The sequence below is a fragment of the Haliotis cracherodii genome, unplaced genomic scaffold, assembly GCF_022045235.1.
Source record: "Haliotis cracherodii isolate W230 unplaced genomic scaffold, xgHalCrac1.p SCAF_55, whole genome shotgun sequence".
Taxonomy (NCBI): domain Eukaryota; kingdom Metazoa; phylum Mollusca; class Gastropoda; order Lepetellida; family Haliotidae; genus Haliotis; species Haliotis cracherodii.
The window spans coordinates 176,473-195,135 of record NW_027266314.1 but is presented as its reverse complement, the minus strand read 5'-3'; the positions used below and the strand labels follow the sequence as shown (position 1 = coordinate 195,135).

General features: G+C 37.6%; 4 pseudogenes; all 4 read right to left on the bottom strand.

Annotated features, from left to right (window-relative positions):
• Positions 1-762: 762 nt before the first annotated feature.
• Positions 763-3,766, bottom strand: LOC139444488 (uncharacterized; annotated as a pseudogene).
• A 1,840-nt stretch (positions 3,767-5,606) lies between these two features.
• Positions 5,607-7,594, bottom strand: LOC139444487 (uncharacterized; annotated as a pseudogene).
• An 824-nt stretch (positions 7,595-8,418) lies between these two features.
• On the bottom strand, positions 8,419-11,422 carry LOC139444486 (uncharacterized; annotated as a pseudogene).
• Positions 11,423-12,246: 824 nt separating this feature from the next.
• LOC139444485 (uncharacterized) lies at positions 12,247-15,255 on the bottom strand (annotated as a pseudogene).
• Between the last annotated feature and the right edge of the window lie 3,408 nt (positions 15,256-18,663).

Genomic DNA, 18,663 nt, shown 5'->3' with positions numbered 1-18,663 from the left:
GTTTACAGAATCAAACGCTTTTTTGAAATCAACACAAATTGCATAACATTTTCCACCTTTTCTCTGCATGTATTTGTGAATAATCGCATTAAGTACGCTTTGACACTAGGGAACTTTGGGTCTGCCACAACTATTCCCCAGTTACAGTTTGTCATTTATTTGTTACTAGATCCTCCACTAACAGATGGTGCAGTTGGTACTGGGATTGTGTACGATCCTGGCTCAGGAGATGTCCTTGTAGCCATTACGTTCCCAAATTCTTCTCTGAATGGCATCTATTCCTTCAGTAGGACCAGCCCTCCAGGATTGCGTGTCTCATTGTCTGGCCCGACTGGACAGCTTCTGATCTATTTTGGGTATGTGCACTCCAAAACAAGGTCGTAAACGTCCATATTTTTTTTAAAATTCACGCAGTTATGGTGGATATCCCGGGATGTATTTACTACATACAGCGATGCCAAGATGTTAATCACATACATAAAATACGTCATCGGGAGAGATTGCCTAATGTCTGTGACCGATAATAACAACTGTCGGGTATTGTTTATATAATGTTCAAGCCAGGTATTTTCCATTTGCCAGACATATTTTTCAATTTTTATTCAATAGACTTTTCTTAAATATTCTTTTCAAACAATCTCGTACATTTAAGTTAGAACAAGACAACATTATATCCATTTCAAATGTAAATGCGCTCTCTAAGTGCATTATTACTAACTCATTCGGTGGTAGTGTCAGTGCAGACAGACAGACACATACAGACTATTTCAAACTGTGTAGCTCTCCTTGATAGTCACCCTGTCCATAATGCCACGGTGGTATGTACAACACAAATAGACCTGCCATACACAGGATACACAATGTCACTGATGTAGTAACAAAGTACTGACTAAGAGTTACTATCAACATTTCTTACATTTACACCCCAACGAAAATGTCTTGGATATATGCTTTGAATTACTATATACTGTATGTATTTATCAATCCTTAGCTAATGACCGCTTTAAGTATTTTGAACTGCAGATGAAGGTTTACGTCTTCAAATTCACCAAGACAATTGACATGCAATACTTTTTTGGGTTGCAGCGTTGTGCTAATGATCGATGGTCAGAAGATCGTGGCTCTGATTTCTCCTACAGATCCTCCGCTGACATTAGTCTTTTTTCCAGTGAACATTGCGTCTTTTGCAGTAATCGATGCTAGTAGGTATAATGCCTTTATATTCATATAAATAACATCTAGATGCTGTGTCCCTCTTGTAATAATAGTCGCCTTGACTTGAATTAGTTTGCATTTGTAAGTGACGGATGCCACTGGTGGAACAGGATACGGTCAAACATCGTCACCGTTTGATTGCTATTCTCAGAAAAGACATGCTTTACACACGGTACTGTACAACGGACGCCTGATTCCTAAGTTACGTCGTCACGGGTAGAGAGGTCCTCAGCTCTCCAACCCTAACAGTTTCATACATCCAATCTCTATTTCTCTCATGCAGACGGTATCGCGTTTTGTGATACGGTATCTAAACACCCCTGTGAGATTGCACCTGCTAAACATGCCTGTGAGATTGCACCTGTTAAACATCCCTGTGAGATTGCACCTGTTAAATATCCCTGTGAGATTGCAACTGTTAAATATCCCTATGAGATTGCACCCACTAAAAAGCCCTGTGAGATTGCACCCGCTAAACACCCCTATGATATTACACCTGCTAAAAATCCCTGTGAGATTGCACCCGCTAAACCTCCAGTCTGTATTTCTCTCATGCAGATCGTCTAGCCTTTTGTGATGCGGTATCTGGTTCCGTGTGGGTTGTCGATCTCGTCACCTCTTTGTACAGGCAGCTGAGAGTGCCGAGTACCAGCCGCTGTGGTTCCATCGGAGTCAACCCCTGTAACTCCCTGCTCTACGTTGTCGACATCGACGATGCGTGAGTAAATATTATTGATATGATAGGACTTGATATGCGATAATGCAGTTAGATGAAACGAGCATCCTTACTTCTAAAATGTTATCTTAGATGTTGACCGAGCCAATACATTGTCATACGTACCTCAGTAACCGCCTCTGCATTCATCTCCCTTGGAGTCATATCAGGGTGAAGTTTGTTTGTTTGTTTGTTGTTTAACGCCGCACCCAGCAATTTTCCAGCTATATGACGGCGGTCTGTAAATAATCGAGTCCGGACCATACAACCCGGTCGGCGTGTAAATATTTCTCACAATAAGTGAAACACTATGAACATACTTTTTAAGTCCATCCTCAGTTTGTTAGGATAGGATAGGATAAGTTTTATTCCATACTGAAAGGCCTCAGGCCCATAGTACAATTCTGTTTTCGGGAATGGTTACAGATCCGTTTAACAGGTCATATTCTAATTAACATGGCATGATAAATGAACATTGATAGATTTGTTAGAGTATCTTTATCAGTTGTTGACATGATCGTTGTAAATCTTTGTATAGTGGGATGTACATAACCAGGCAGATCAATATATTTTCTTCTAAGGTGGTCGTATTTTGGACAAACTAACAGAAAATGAAACTCATCTTCAATCACATTTATATCACATTGCTCACTTATTCTCAATTCTCTGTCTATGTTTCTATGCCTGCCTACTTGGATCCTAAGTCTATGAGAGCTGCATCTAAATTGTGCTAAACTTATTCTAAACCTTTTAAAGTTGATGTCAAACAAATAGTATTCTGGGGAAATTGTTGTCTTGAAAAGCTTGTAATAATTGCATTTTTCTGAACTTAAAACATGTGGTGCCCATTTTTGCAAGTATATATCCTTAAGTCTGTGGCGTAAAGATACTAAAAATGAATCTGGATTTTTTGGTACACATTTATTACGCCAAACATACCCATAGCCGCAATCATTTAATAACGACTTTACATCATATACCCAATTGCGGATTCCATGTTTTTCATACAATAACATCATATTGTAACATTTTCTAGGTAATCTATCAATAGGCATTTTAAGAATCTTGAACCAATACTTGAGAATTCTAATATGTTGAAATATGTAAAGTGGTACACGTCCACATTCACCATATACCATAACATTCGATGTAGAGTTTTTTACGCCAAGGAATCGTTTACAAGCATATAGATGGACCAGTTCAATAGTTCTGTATTCAGTATGCCCCCAGACCTATGCTCCATATAAAAGATTTGGAGTAATTTTTGTATCAAATATTTTAAAAAAGGTTTGATATGAGAGATCAGTGAAGGTTTTCAAACTATGTAAGATTCCCATTAGTATCTTTTTTGCCTGCATTGCTGCATTACTGGTGTGGTAATTCCACGTTAATCTGCCTGTGAAGGTTACTCCCAGATATTTATAAGAAGTGACAATTTTTACCGGTTGTGAGTTGAAGAACCATTTTTCCCTACTTGATAGTTTATTTCCCTTTTTGAAAACTAACACTTTCGTTTTCTCAGTGTTCACTTGGAGTTTACGATTACAACAGTACAGCTCCAGTTGGTCTATCAAATTCTGTAAACCTTTTATCGTACTAGAGAACAGGACTATATCATCAGCAAAAAGCAACAGAAATATCTTCACAATATCTGTAAGCAGCTGTATACCATCCGTACAATTTTCCTTAATTTGTGCAGCTAGTTCATTGATGAAAAAACAGAACGGGAATGGGCTAAGAATACAGCCTTGGCGTACACCAATGTTACATGTGAAGACATCAGAGTATATTCCACGATTTTTAACACATGACTTTACATTTTGATAAATATTGCATAATAGTATACCCATTTTATTACTCACCCCATTTGAAAGAAACTATGACCACATTGTATTTCTGTTTACAGAATCAAACGCTTTTTTGAAATCAACACAAATTGCATAACATTTTCCACCTTTTCTCTGCATGTATTTGTGAATAATCGCATTAAGTACGCTTTGACACTAGGGAACTTTGGGTCTGCCACAACTATTCCCCAGTTACAGTTTGTCATTTATTTGTTACTAGATCCTCCACTAACAGATGGTGCAGTTGGTACTGGGATTGTGTACGATCCTGGCTCAGGAGATGTCCTTGTAGCCATTACGTTCCCAAATTCTTCTCTGAATGGCATCTATTCCTTCAGTAGGACCAGCCCTCCAGGATTGCGTGTCTCATTGTCTGGCCCGACTGGACAGCTTCTGATCTATTTTGGGTATGTGCACTCCAAAACAAGGTCGTAAACGTCCATATTTTTTTTAAAATTCACGCAGTTATGGTGGATATCCCGGGATGTATTTACTACATACAGCGATGCCAAGATGTTAATCACATACATAAAATACGTCATCGGGAGAGATTGCCTAATGTCTGTGACCGATAATAACAACTGTCGGGTATGGTTTATATAATGTTCAAGCCAGGTATTTTCCATTTGCCAGACATATTTTTCAATTTTTATTCAATAGACTTTTCTTAAATATTCTTTTCAAACAATCTCGTACATTTAAGTTAGAACAAGACAACATTATATCCATTTCAAATGTAAATGCGCTCTCTAAGTGCATTATTACTAACTCATTCGGTGGTAGTGTCAGTGCAGACAGACAGACACATACAGACTATTTCAAACTGTGTAGCTCTCCTTGATAGTCACCCTGTCCATAATGCCACAGTGGTATGTACAACACAAATAGACCTGCCATACACAGGATACACAATGTCACTGATGTAGTAACAAAGTACTGACTAAGAGTTACTATCAACATTTCTTACATTTACACCCCAACGAAAATGTCTTGGATATATGCTTTGAATTACTATATACTGTATGTATTTATCAATCCTTAGCTAATGACCGCTTTAAGTATTTTGAACTGCAGATGAAGGTTTACGTCTTCAAATTCACCAAGACAATTGACATGCAATACTTTTTTGGGTTGCAGCGTTGTGCTAATGATCGATGGTCAGAAGATCGTGGCTCTGATTTCTCCTACAGATCCTCCGCTGACATTAGTCTTTTTTCCAGTGAACATTGCGTCTTTTGCAGTAATCGATGCTAGTAGGTATAATGCCTTTATATTCATATAAATAACATCTAGATGCTGTGTCCCTCTTGTAATAATAGTCGCCTTGACTTGAATTAGTTTGCATTTGTAAGTGACGGATGCCACTGGTGGAACAGGATACGGTCAAACATCGTCACCGTTTGATTGCTATTCTCAGAAAAGACATGCTTTACACACGGTACTGTACAACGGACGCCTGATTCCTAAGTTACGTCGTCACGGGTAGAGAGGTCCTCAGCTCTCCAACCCTAACAGTTTCATACATCCAATCTCTATTTCTCTCATGCAGACGGTATCGCGTTTTGTGATACGGTATCTAAACACCCCTGTGAGATTGCACCTGCTAAACATGCCTGTGAGATTGCACCTGTTAAACATCCCTGTGAGATTGCACCTGTTAAATATCCCTGTGAGATTGCAACTGTTAAATATCCCTATGAGATTGCACCCACTAAAAAGCCCTGTGAGATTGCACCCGCTAAACACCCCTATGATATTACACCTGCTAAAAATCCCTGTGAGATTGCACCCGCTAAACCTCCAGTCTGTATTTCTCTCATGCAGATCGTCTAGCCTTTTGTGATGCGGTATCTGGTTCCGTGTGGGTTGTCGATCTCGTCACCTCTTTGTACAGGCAGCTGAGAGTGCCGAGTACCAGCCGCTGTGGTTCCATCGGAGTCAACCCCTGTAACTCCCTGCTCTACGTTGTCGACATCGACGATGCGTGAGTAAATATTATTGATATGATAGGACTTGATATGCGATAATGCAGTTAGATGAAACGAGCATCCTTACTTCTAAAATGTTATCTTAGATGTTGACCGAGCCAATACATTGTCATACGTACCTCAGTAACCGCCTCTGCATTCATCTCCCTTGGAGTCATATCAGGGTGAAGTTTGTTTGTTTGTTTGTTGTTTAACGCCGCACCCAGCAATTTTCCAGCTATATGACGGCGGTCTGTAAATAATCGAGTCCGGACCATACAACCCGGTCGGCGTGTAAATATTTCTCACAATAAGTGAAACACTATGAACATACTTTTTAAGTCCATCCTCAGTTTGTTAGGATAGGATAGGATAAGTTTTATTCCATACTGAAAGGCCTCAGGCCCATAGTACAATTCTGTTTTCGGGAATGGTTACAGATCCGTTTAACAGGTCATATTCTAATTAACATGGCATGATAAATGAACATTGATAGATTTGTTAGAGTATCTTTATCAGTTGTTGACATGATCGTTGTAAATCTTTGTATAGTGGGATGTACATAACCAGGCAGATCAATATATTTTCTTCTAAGGTGGTCGTATTTTGGACAAACTAACAGAAAATGAAACTCATCTTCAATCACATTTATATCACATTGCTCACTTATTCTCAATTCTCTGTCTATGTTTCTATGCCTGCCTACTTGGATCCTAAGTCTATGAGAGCTGCATCTAAATTGTGCTAAACTTATTCTAAACCTTTTAAAGTTGATGTCAAACAAATAGTATTCTGGGGAAATTGTTGTCTTGAAAAGCTTGTAATAATTGCATTTTTCTGAACTTAAAACATGTGGTGCCCATTTTTGCAAGTATATATCCTTAAGTCTGTGGCGTAAAGATACTAAAAATGAATCTGGATTTTTTGGTACACATTTATTACGCCAAACATACCCATAGCCGCAATCATTTAATAACGACTTTACATCATATACCCAATTGCGGATTCCATGTTTTTCATACAATAACATCATATTGTAACATTTTCTAGGTAATCTATCAATAGGCATTTTAAGAATCTTGAACCAATACTTGAGAATTCTAATATGTTGAAATATGTAAAGTGGTACACGTCCACATTCACCATATACCATAACATTCGATGTAGAGTTTTTTACGCCAAGGAATCGTTTACAAGCATATAGATGGACCAGTTCAATAGTTCTGTATTCAGTATGCCCCCAGACCTATGCTCCATATAAAAGATTTGGAGTAATTTTTGTATCAAATATTTTAAAAAAGGTTTGATATGAGAGATCAGTGAAGGTTTTCAAACTATGTAAGATTCCCATTAGTATCTTTTTTGCCTGCATTGCTGCATTACTGGTGTGGTAATTCCACGTTAATCTGCCTGTGAAGGTTACTCCCAGATATTTATAAGAAGTGACAATTTTTACCGGTTGTGAGTTGAAGAACCATTTTTCCCTACTTGATAGTTTATTTCCCTTTTTGAAAACTAACACTTTCGTTTTCTCAGTGTTCACTTGGAGTTTACGATTACAACAGTACAGCTCCAGTTGGTCTATCAAATTCTGTAAACCTTTTATCGTACTAGAGAACAGGACTATATCATCAGCAAAAAGCAACAGAAATATCTTCACAATATCTGTAAGCAGCTGTATACCATCCGTACAATTTTCCTTAATTTGTGCAGCTAGTTCATTGATGAAAAAACAGAACGGGAATGGGCTAAGAATACAGCCTTGGCGTACACCAATGTTACATGTGAAGACATCAGAGTATATTCCACGATTTTTAACACATGACTTTACATTTTGATAAATATTGCATAATAGTATACCCATTTTATTACTCACCCCATTTGAAAGAAACTATGACCACATTGTATTTCTGTTTACAGAATCAAACGCTTTTTTGAAATCAACACAAATTGCATAACATTTTCCACCTTTTCTCTGCATGTATTTGTGAATAATCGCATTAAGTACGCTTTGACACTAGGGAACTTTGGGTCTGCCACAACTATTCCCCAGTTACAGTTTGTCATTTATTTGTTACTAGATCCTCCACTAACAGATGGTGCAGTTGGTACTGGGATTGTGTACGATCCTGGCTCAGGAGATGTCCTTGTAGCCATTACGTTCCCAAATTCTTCTCTGAATGGCATCTATTCCTTCAGTAGGACCAGCCCTCCAGGATTGCGTGTCTCATTGTCTGGCCCGACTGGACAGCTTCTGATCTATTTTGGGTATGTGCACTCCAAAACAAGGTCGTAAACGTCCATATTTTTTTTAAAATTCACGCAGTTATGGTGGATATCCCGGGATGTATTTACTACATACAGCGATGCCAAGATGTTAATCACATACATAAAATACGTCATCGGGAGAGATTGCCTAATGTCTGTGACCGATAATAACAACTGTCGGGTATGGTTTATATAATGTTCAAGCCAGGTATTTTCCATTTGCCAGACATATTTTTCAATTTTTATTCAATAGACTTTTCTTAAATATTCTTTTCAAACAATCTCGTACATTTAAGTTAGAACAAGACAACATTATATCCATTTCAAATGTAAATGCGCTCTCTAAGTGCATTATTACTAACTCATTCGGTGGTAGTGTCAGTGCAGACAGACAGACACATACAGACTATTTCAAACTGTGTAGCTCTCCTTGATAGTCACCCTGTCCATAATGCCACGGTGGTATGTACAACACAAATAGACCTGCCATACACAGGATACACAATGTCACTGATGTAGTAACAAAGTACTGACTAAGAGTTACTATCAACATTTCTTACATTTACACCCCAACGAAAATGTCTTGGATATATGCTTTGAATTACTATATACTGTATGTATTTATCAATCCTTAGCTAATGACCGCTTTAAGTATTTTGAACTGCAGATGAAGGTTTACGTCTTCAAATTCACCAAGACAATTGACATGCAATACTTTTTTGGGTTGCAGCGTTGTGCTAATGATCGATGGTCAGAAGATCGTGGCTCTGATTTCTCCTACAGATCCTCCGCTGACATTAGTCTTTTTTCCAGTGAACATTGCGTCTTTTGCAGTAATCGATGCTAGTAGGTATAATGCCTTTATATTCATATAAATAACATCTAGATGCTGTGTCCCTCTTGTAATAATAGTCGCCTTGACTTGAATTAGTTTGCATTTGTAAGTGACGGATGCCACTGGTGGAACAGGATACGGTCAAACATCGTCACCGTTTGATTGCTATTCTCAGAAAAGACATGCTTTACACACGGTACTGTACAACGGACGCCTGATTCCTAAGTTACGTCGTCACGGGTAGAGAGGTCCTCAGCTCTCCAACCCTAACAGTTTCATACATCCAATCTCTATTTCTCTCATGCAGACGGTATCGCGTTTTGTGATACGGTATCTAAACACCCCTGTGAGATTGCACCTGCTAAACATGCCTGTGAGATTGCACCTGTTAAACATCCCTGTGAGATTGCACCTGTTAAATATCCCTGTGAGATTGCAACTGTTAAATATCCCTATGAGATTGCACCCACTAAAAAGCCCTGTGAGATTGCACCCGCTAAACACCCCTATGATATTACACCTGCTAAAAATCCCTGTGAGATTGCACCCGCTAAACCTCCAGTCTGTATTTCTCTCATGCAGATCGTCTAGCCTTTTGTGATGCGGTATCTGGTTCCGTGTGGGTTGTCGATCTCGTCACCTCTTTGTACAGGCAGCTGAGAGTGCCGAGTACCAGCCGCTGTGGTTCCATCGGAGTCAACCCCTGTAACTCCCTGCTCTACGTTGTCGACATCGACGATGCGTGAGTAAATATTATTGATATGATAGGACTTGATATGCGATAATGCAGTTAGATGAAACGAGCATCCTTACTTCTAAAATGTTATCTTAGATGTTGACCGAGCCAATACATTGTCATACGTACCTCAGTAACCGCCTCTGCATTCATCTCCCTTGGAGTCATATCAGGGTGAAGTTTGTTTGTTTGTTTGTTGTTTAACGCCGCACCCAGCAATTTTCCAGCTATATGACGGCGGTCTGTAAATAATCGAGTCCGGACCATACAACCCGGTCGGCGTGTAAATATTTCTCACAATAAGTGAAACACTATGAACATACTTTTTAAGTCCATCCTCAGTTTGTTAGGATAGGATAGGATAAGTTTTATTCCATACTGAAAGGCCTCAGGCCCATAGTACAATTCTGTTTTCGGGAATGGTTACAGATCCGTTTAACAGGTCATATTCTAATTAACATGGCATGATAAATGAACATTGATAGATTTGTTAGAGTATCTTTATCAGTTGTTGACATGATCGTTGTAAATCTTTGTATAGTGGGATGTACATAACCAGGCAGATCAATATATTTTCTTCTAAGGTGGTCGTATTTTGGACAAACTAACAGAAAATGAAACTCATCTTCAATCACATTTATATCACATTGCTCACTTATTCTCAATTCTCTGTCTATGTTTCTATGCCTGCCTACTTGGATCCTAAGTCTATGAGAGCTGCATCTAAATTGTGCTAAACTTATTCTAAACCTTTTAAAGTTGATGTCAAACAAATAGTATTCTGGGGAAATTGTTGTCTTGAAAAGCTTGTAATAATTGCATTTTTCTGAACTTAAAACATGTGGTGCCCATTTTTGCAAGTATATATCCTTAAGTCTGTGGCGTAAAGATACTAAAAATGAATCTGGATTTTTTGGTACACATTTATTACGCCAAACATACCCATAGCCGCAATCATTTAATAACGACTTTACATCATATACCCAATTGCGGATTCCATGTTTTTCATACAATAACATCATATTGTAACATTTTCTAGGTAATCTATCAATAGGCATTTTAAGAATCTTGAACCAATACTTGAGAATTCTAATATGTTGAAATATGTAAAGTGGTACACGTCCACATTCACCATATACCATAACATTCGATGTAGAGTTTTTTACGCCAAGGAATCGTTTACAAGCATATAGATGGACCAGTTCAATAGTTCTGTATTCAGTATGCCCCCAGACCTATGCTCCATATAAAAGATTTGGAGTAATTTTTGTATCAAATATTTTAAAAAAGGTTTGATATGAGAGATCAGTGAAGGTTTTCAAACTATGTAAGATTCCCATTAGTATCTTTTTTGCCTGCATTGCTGCATTACTGGTGTGGTAATTCCACGTTAATCTGCCTGTGAAGGTTACTCCCAGATATTTATAAGAAGTGACAATTTTTAACGGTTGTGAGTTGAAGAACCATTTTTCCCTACTTGATAGTTTATTTCCCTTTTTGAAAACTAACACTTTCGTTTTCTCAGTGTTCACTTGGAGTTTACGATTACAACAGTACAGCTCCAGTTGGTCTATCAAATTCTGTAAACCTTTTATCGTACTAGAGAACAGGACTATATCATCAGCAAAAAGCAACAGAAATATCTTCACAATATCTGTAAGCAGCTGTATACCATCCGTACAATTTTCCTTAATTTGTGCAGCTAGTTCATTGATGAAAAAACAGAACGGGAATGGGCTAAGAATACAGCCTTGGCGTACACCAATGTTACATGTGAAGACATCAGAGTATATTCCACGATTTTTAACACATGACTTTACATTTTGATAAATATTGCATAATAGTATACCCATTTTATTACTCACCCCATTTGAAAGAAACAATGACCACATTGTATTTCTGTTTACAGAATCAAACGCTTTTTTGAAATCAACAAAAATTGCATAAAATTTTCCACCTTTTCTCTGCATGTATTTGTGAATAATCGCATTAAGTACGCTTTGACACTAGGGAACTTTGGGTCTGCCACAACTATTCCCCAGTTACAGTTTGTCATTTATTTGTTACTAGATCCTCCACTAACAGATGGTGCAGTTGGTACTGGGATTGTGTACGATCCTGGCTCAGGAGATGTCCTTGTAGCCATTACGTTCCCAAATTCTTCTCTGAATGGCATCTATTCCTTCAGTAGGACCAGCCCTCCAGGATTGCGTGTCTCATTGTCTGGCCCGACTGGACAGCTTCTGATCTATTTTGGGTATGTGCACTCCAAAACAAGGTCGTAAACGTCCATATTTTTTTTAAAATTCACGCAGTTATGGTGGATATCCCGGGATGTATTTACTACATACAGCGATGCCAAGATGTTAATCACATACATAAAATACGTCATCGGGAGAGATTGCCTAATGTCTGTGACCGATAATAACAACTGTCGGGTATGGTTTATATAATGTTCAAGCCAGGTATTTTCCATTTGCCAGACATATTTTTCAATTTTTATTCAATAGACTTTTCTTAAATATTCTTTTCAAACAATCTCGTACATTTAAGTTAGAACAAGACAACATTATATCCATTTCAAATGTAAATGCGCTCTCTAAGTGCATTATTACTAACTCATTCGGTGGTAGTGTCAGTGCAGACAGACAGACACATACAGACTATTTCAAACTGTGTAGCTCTCCTTGATAGTCACCCTGTCCATAATGCCACGGTGGTATGTACAACACAAATAGACCTGCCATACACAGGATACACAATGTCACTGATGTAGTAACAAAGTACTGACTAAGAGTTACTATCAACATTTCTTACATTTACACCCCAACGAAAATGTCTTGGATATATGCTTTGAATTACTATATACTGTATGTATTTATCAATCCTTAGCTAATGACCGCTTTAAGTATTTTGAACTGCAGATGAAGGTTTACGTCTTCAAATTCACCAAGACAATTGACATGCAATACTTTTTTGGGTTGCAGCGTTGTGCTAATGATCGATGGTCAGAAGATCGTGGCTCTGATTTCTCCTACAGATCCTCCGCTGACATTAGTCTTTTTTCCAGTGAACATTGCGTCTTTTGCAGTAATCGATGCTAGTAGGTATAATGCCTTTATATTCATATAAATAACATCTAGATGCTGTGTCCCTCTTGTAATAATAGTCGCCTTGACTTGAATTAGTTTGCATTTGTAAGTGACGGATGCCACTGGTGGAACAGGATACGGTCAAACATCGTCACCGTTTGATTGCTATTCTCAGAAAAGACATGCTTTACACACGGTACTGTACAACGGACGCCTGATTCCTAAGTTACGTCGTCACGGGTAGAGAGGTCCTCAGCTCTCCAACCCTAACAGTTTCATACATCCAATCTCTATTTCTCTCATGCAGACGGTATCGCGTTTTGTGATACGGTATCTAAACACCCCTGTGAGATTGCACCTGCTAAACATGCCTGTGAGATTGCACCTGTTAAACATCCCTGTGAGATTGCACCTGTTAAATATCCCTGTGAGATTGCAACTGTTAAATATCCCTATGAGATTGCACCCACTAAAAAGCCCTGTGAGATTGCACCCGCTAAACACCCCTATGAGATTACACCTGCTAAAAATCCCTGTGAGATTGCACCCGCTAAACCTCCAGTCTGTATTTCTCTCATGCAGATCGTCTAGCCTTTTGTGATGCGGTATCTGGTTCCGTGTGGGTTGTCGATCTCGTCACCTCTTTGTACAGGCAGCTGAGAGTGCCGAGTACCAGCCGCTGTGGTTCCATCGGAGTCAACCCCTGTAACTCCCTGCTCTACGTTGTCGACATCGACGATGCGTGAGTAAATATTATTGATATGATAGGACTTGATATGCGATAATGCAGTTAGATGAAACGAGCATCCTTACTTCTAAAATGTTATCTTAGATGTTGACCGAGCCAATACATTGTCATACGTACCTCAGTAACCGCCTCTGCATTCATCTCCCTTGGAGTCATATCAGGGTGAAGTTTGTTTGTTTGTTTGTTGTTTAACGCCGCACCCAGCAATTTTCCAGCTATATGACGGCGGTCTGTAAATAATCGAGTCCGGACCATACAACCCGGTCGGCGTGTAAATATTTCTCACAATAAGTGAAACACTATGAACATACTTTTTAAGTCCATCCTCAGTTTGTTAGGATAGGATAGGATAGGATAAGTTTTATTCCATACTGAAAGGCCTCAGGCCCATAGTACAATTCTGTTTTCGGGAATGGTTACAGATCCGTTTAACAGGTCATATTCTAATTAACATGGCATGATAAATGAACATTGATAGATTTGTTAGAGTATCTTTATCAGTTGTTGACATGATCGTTGTAAATCTTTGTATAGTGGGATGTACATAACCAGGCAGATCAATATATTTTCTTCTAAGGTGGTCGTATTTTGGACAAACTAACAGAAAATGAAACTCATCTTCAATCACATTTATATCACATTGCTCACTTATTCTCAATTCTCTGTCTATGTTTCTATGCCTGCCTACTTGGATCCTAAGTCTATGAGAGCTGCATCTAAATTGTGCTAAACTTATTCTAAACCTTTTAAAGTTGATGTCAAACAAATAGTATTCTGGGGAAATTGTTGTCTTGAAAAGCTTGTAATAATTGCATTTTTCTGAACTTAAAACATGTGGTGCCCATTTTTGCAAGTATATATCCTTAAGTCTGTGGCGTAAAGATACTAAAAATGAATCTGGATTTTTTGGTACACATTTATTACGCCAAACATACCCATAGCCGCAATCATTTAATAACGACTTTACATCATATACCCAATTGCGGCTTCCATGTTTTTCATACAATAACATCATATTGTAACATTTTCTAGGTAATCTATCAATAGGCATTTTAAGAATCTTGAACCAATACTTGAGAATTCTAATATGTTGAAATATGTAAAGTGGTACACGTCCACATTCACCATATACCATAACATTCGATGTAGAGTTTTTTACGCCAAGGAATCGTTTACAAGCATATAGATGGACCAGTTCAATAGTTCTGTATTCAGTATGCCCCCAGACCTATGCTCCATATAAAAGATTTGGAGTAATTTTTGTATCAAATATTTTAAAAAAGGTTTGATATGAGAGATCAGTGAAGGTTTTCAAACTATGTAAGATTCCCATTAGTATCTTTTTTGCCTGCATTGCTGCATTACTGGTGTGGTAATTCCACGTTAATCTGCCTGTGAAGGTTACTCCCAGATATTTATAAGAAGTGACAATTTTTAACGGTTGTGAGTTGAAGAACCATTTTTCCCTACTTGATAGTTTATTTCCCTTTTTGAAAACTAACACTTTCGTTTTCTCAGTGTTCACTTGGAGTTTACGATTACAACAGTACAGCTCCAGTTGGTCTATCAAATTCTGTAAACCTTTTATCGTACTAGAGAACAGGACTATATCATCAGCAAAAAGCAACAGAAATATCTTCACAATATCTGTAAGCAGCTGTATACCATCCGTACAATTTTCCTTAATTTGTGCAGCTAGTTCATTGATGAAAAAACAGAACGGGAATGGGCTAAGAATACAGCCTTGGCGTACACCAATGTTACATGTGAAGACATCAGAGTATATTCCACGATTTTTAACACATGACTTTACATTTTGATAAATATTGCATAATAGTATACCCATTTTATTACTCACCCCATTTGAAAGAAACAATGACCACATTGTATTTCTGTTTACAGAATCAAACGCTTTTTTGAAATCAACAAAAATTGCATAAAATTTTCCACCTTTTCTCTGCATGTATTTGTGAATAATCGCATTAAGTACGAAAATATTATCCGTTGTTGAATACCCTTGTCTAAAACCTTTGTTCTTCCGAAATTTTATCTAATGAATCTGACCAAAAAGTGAGCCTTTTATTAATAATAGAAATAAATATTTTGCTAAAAACACTCAGAAGGGTAATTCCTGGATAATTTTTGGTATCGGTATGTGATCCTGATTTATGTAGTGGAACAATCACACCGATAGTCCACTCTTTTGGGAAATAAGACGTTTCTAAAATCATATTAAACAGTAATTCATGGTATGGGAGTAAAATATTAACAGAATGTTTAAAAAAAGAATTTAAAAAATTAAACCATCTATGCCGGAACTCTTGCTGTTTTTCAAATCGTAGATAGCTTTTTGAATTTCCTCTCTTGTGATTGGCGAGTCAAGAATTGTAGCAGTTATGCCATTATCACATGTTTCCTGATCTGATAATTCAAAGTAGGTATCATCCCCAAAACCATTACCACTAAACATATTTTTGAAATAATCATACCATTTATCAATTTCAATATTATTTTTAAACTCATAATGTGGATTTAGCTAATGGAGGGCTGTCCAAAATTCTTTCGACGACTTAATGTTATCTTCCAAATATCGTTTTTTTCTTTTCAAGAAATATAATTTTCTTTTCCCTACACTTGGTTTTGTAAATATTTCTAATTCTTGTATAATCCCTTAATGACTGTAAATCTTTATCTCTTCTGAATTTGTTGAGGCATGTACATCTCTCTTTTTTTAGTAACTGACATTCCCAATCAAACCATTTTTGTGTTTTCTTGTCCACTTGAACCACTTTCTTCATTTTGTTCCCAGCATAGGAGGGTGCTTCTCTAATAAACTCAATACTTTCATCAATATTTGTGAATACGGTATCTACTGCTTTTTCAACCTGTGATACAAACTTGTCCGAAGCTAAGTTACAAAGAAATATTTCTTCTTTATCAATTCTCCACGTAAATCTTAATGTACTTGCATAATTAATATCATCATGACTGAGTGAAGCCTACACGTACGTAAAGCCATTGTTAATGGGAAATGTTGCGACTCGTACCGTGTGTCTATGTCGAATGTTTTACAGAGGTCAAACATATGTACGGTGGAGATAATATAGTCATTTACGCTTGCCCCTGTACTACTGATGAATGTATAGTGCCCAATACCAGCGTCACTGCCACAACGACCATTCATAATATGAATATTTAAGACAGAGCATGGGTTCAACAAACATTTACCAAACTTATTCAAAATAGTGTCAGCAGAGTATCTCTGCAAATCAAAATGGTCTATCAAGAAATCCCAAGACGAGTTATCACGCCCTTCAAAATAATCCAAAATGTCGTCTTCCACAAAGTCGGGTTCTGTCCCTGTTCTGGAGTTAAAATCTCCCCCCAAAATACATGAAACGTCATCGATCTGATTTAAAATATCCAGGAGCTCGTCTTGAAACATCAGTACACCATTTCTAGAAGTAGCACATTTATCACAATAGGTTGTTGTAAAACAATTCTAGCACTGGGCTTTGTTTTCAGTCGGAACATGTAGCTTTTAATCATTTTTTAGTTTGTTTTATATTTGCTTGTTTGATAAGGTAAATGCTTGTCATCTGGTATCCCACTCACTCCTTTCTATGTCAGATGGCATTGTGGAGATCCAATTTTGGTCTGACATAAAGACAAACAATTGTATATGACAACAAGGTATTACTGTCCATCTCCTCTAAGATGAGACCGCCAAAGGGTCGGAAACACTTCATGACAGCACTTGTATTCTTTTGTCTGAAGAATTACGATTTGGTCATCATGGACCGACCAGTTGAGGGCTGCATCTTGTGATGATATGGACATTATACACACAACGAGTTTTTCATCAAGTCAGGATCCAGTTGAAGACTCCATCTGATTGAAAAGAAGTGTTAATCTGCGTACTCTTACATTTAAAGATGACATCTTGCACACTTCTTCTTACAGAGACATTGATATCTACAACACTACAACATATGCTTTTGTGGAGACATTAACATACAGCACGACACCATCTTCTTGCCCATCTTTTGGGGTGGATCCAACATACTGGTAACAATTTCCATAATAGAAACCAGCAATGGCAACGACCAATTAATTTCCAATCAGTAGAACATAGAATTATACATTATAACATCTCTTCCTATATTAATTGCATTTTTAAAATTTATTTTTGATAAATTGCATTAGAATTATTGAACTGTGATTGTTGTTGTTAGTCCAACCAGTCCAATAGTATTTTATAGAATAAGTTTACTCAAACAAAACAGAAATGTAATTTAAGCTTTAAAATATATATATGTCGGAGACGTTTTTCATTAAGCCTCAATTGTAATTCTGATGTTTCCATATTTCAGCTGTACATAAGTGGAGTTCGACGACGGTATGTTAATTTATGTTTATTTTTGTCTGATCCAAGATAGTTATTTCCTTATAGTATGACTTGCATTAAACAGTGCGTGAATTTAGCTGTTTACTGCATTTGTGCAATATTCCAGCGGACTTTGAGCTTCGTGATATTGTCAAAACTATCCCATTTAGTTTAAGATGGTATCAAATGACCATTCCCCCAACAGAGATTCTCTTTACCCTCTATGCGACGGATCATACAATAGGCTAGCGCATGCCTCCTTGCTCGCTTGTTAATAAAGAGCTTTAATTGTGCGCGTGTGCGCCTCTAATATGTAGAGAATCACTTGTTATGTAAATTTCTCTCTTGTTTTCAGGTTGAGCTGATATCCGAAGCCACGTCATCCACATAAAAGAATGTTAAAAAGTGTAGAGGCATTGCTTTGTCAATAAACCTATGTTACACAAACAAGATTTATGTTTTTAATGTTTCAATGTAACTTTAAGAACCTAAATTAGAATCTATAAAGAAGTCACTTATTTAGTATCACTATGATAGTAGTATACATAGCATTATTAATATTTCATCGTATCCCAACGAATCCTGTCTGAAAGACATTTGGCAAAATCGTCTGGAATGGTCGACACCAAAACGACACACACACACACACACACACACACACACACACACACACATAATGATACTACATAACGTATACGCGATAGCTTGCAAGGACTGAAGATAAAGCATTGGTCTGTCAAGACGCAATTTCTTGAGATTCGAAAATTCGCTCGCAGCTTGATGACGTCGTAAATTGGGCGACGGTTTTGTTGAGGGAACTGTGTCTAGTGAGTTTGCTACCCCCCTGTTCATA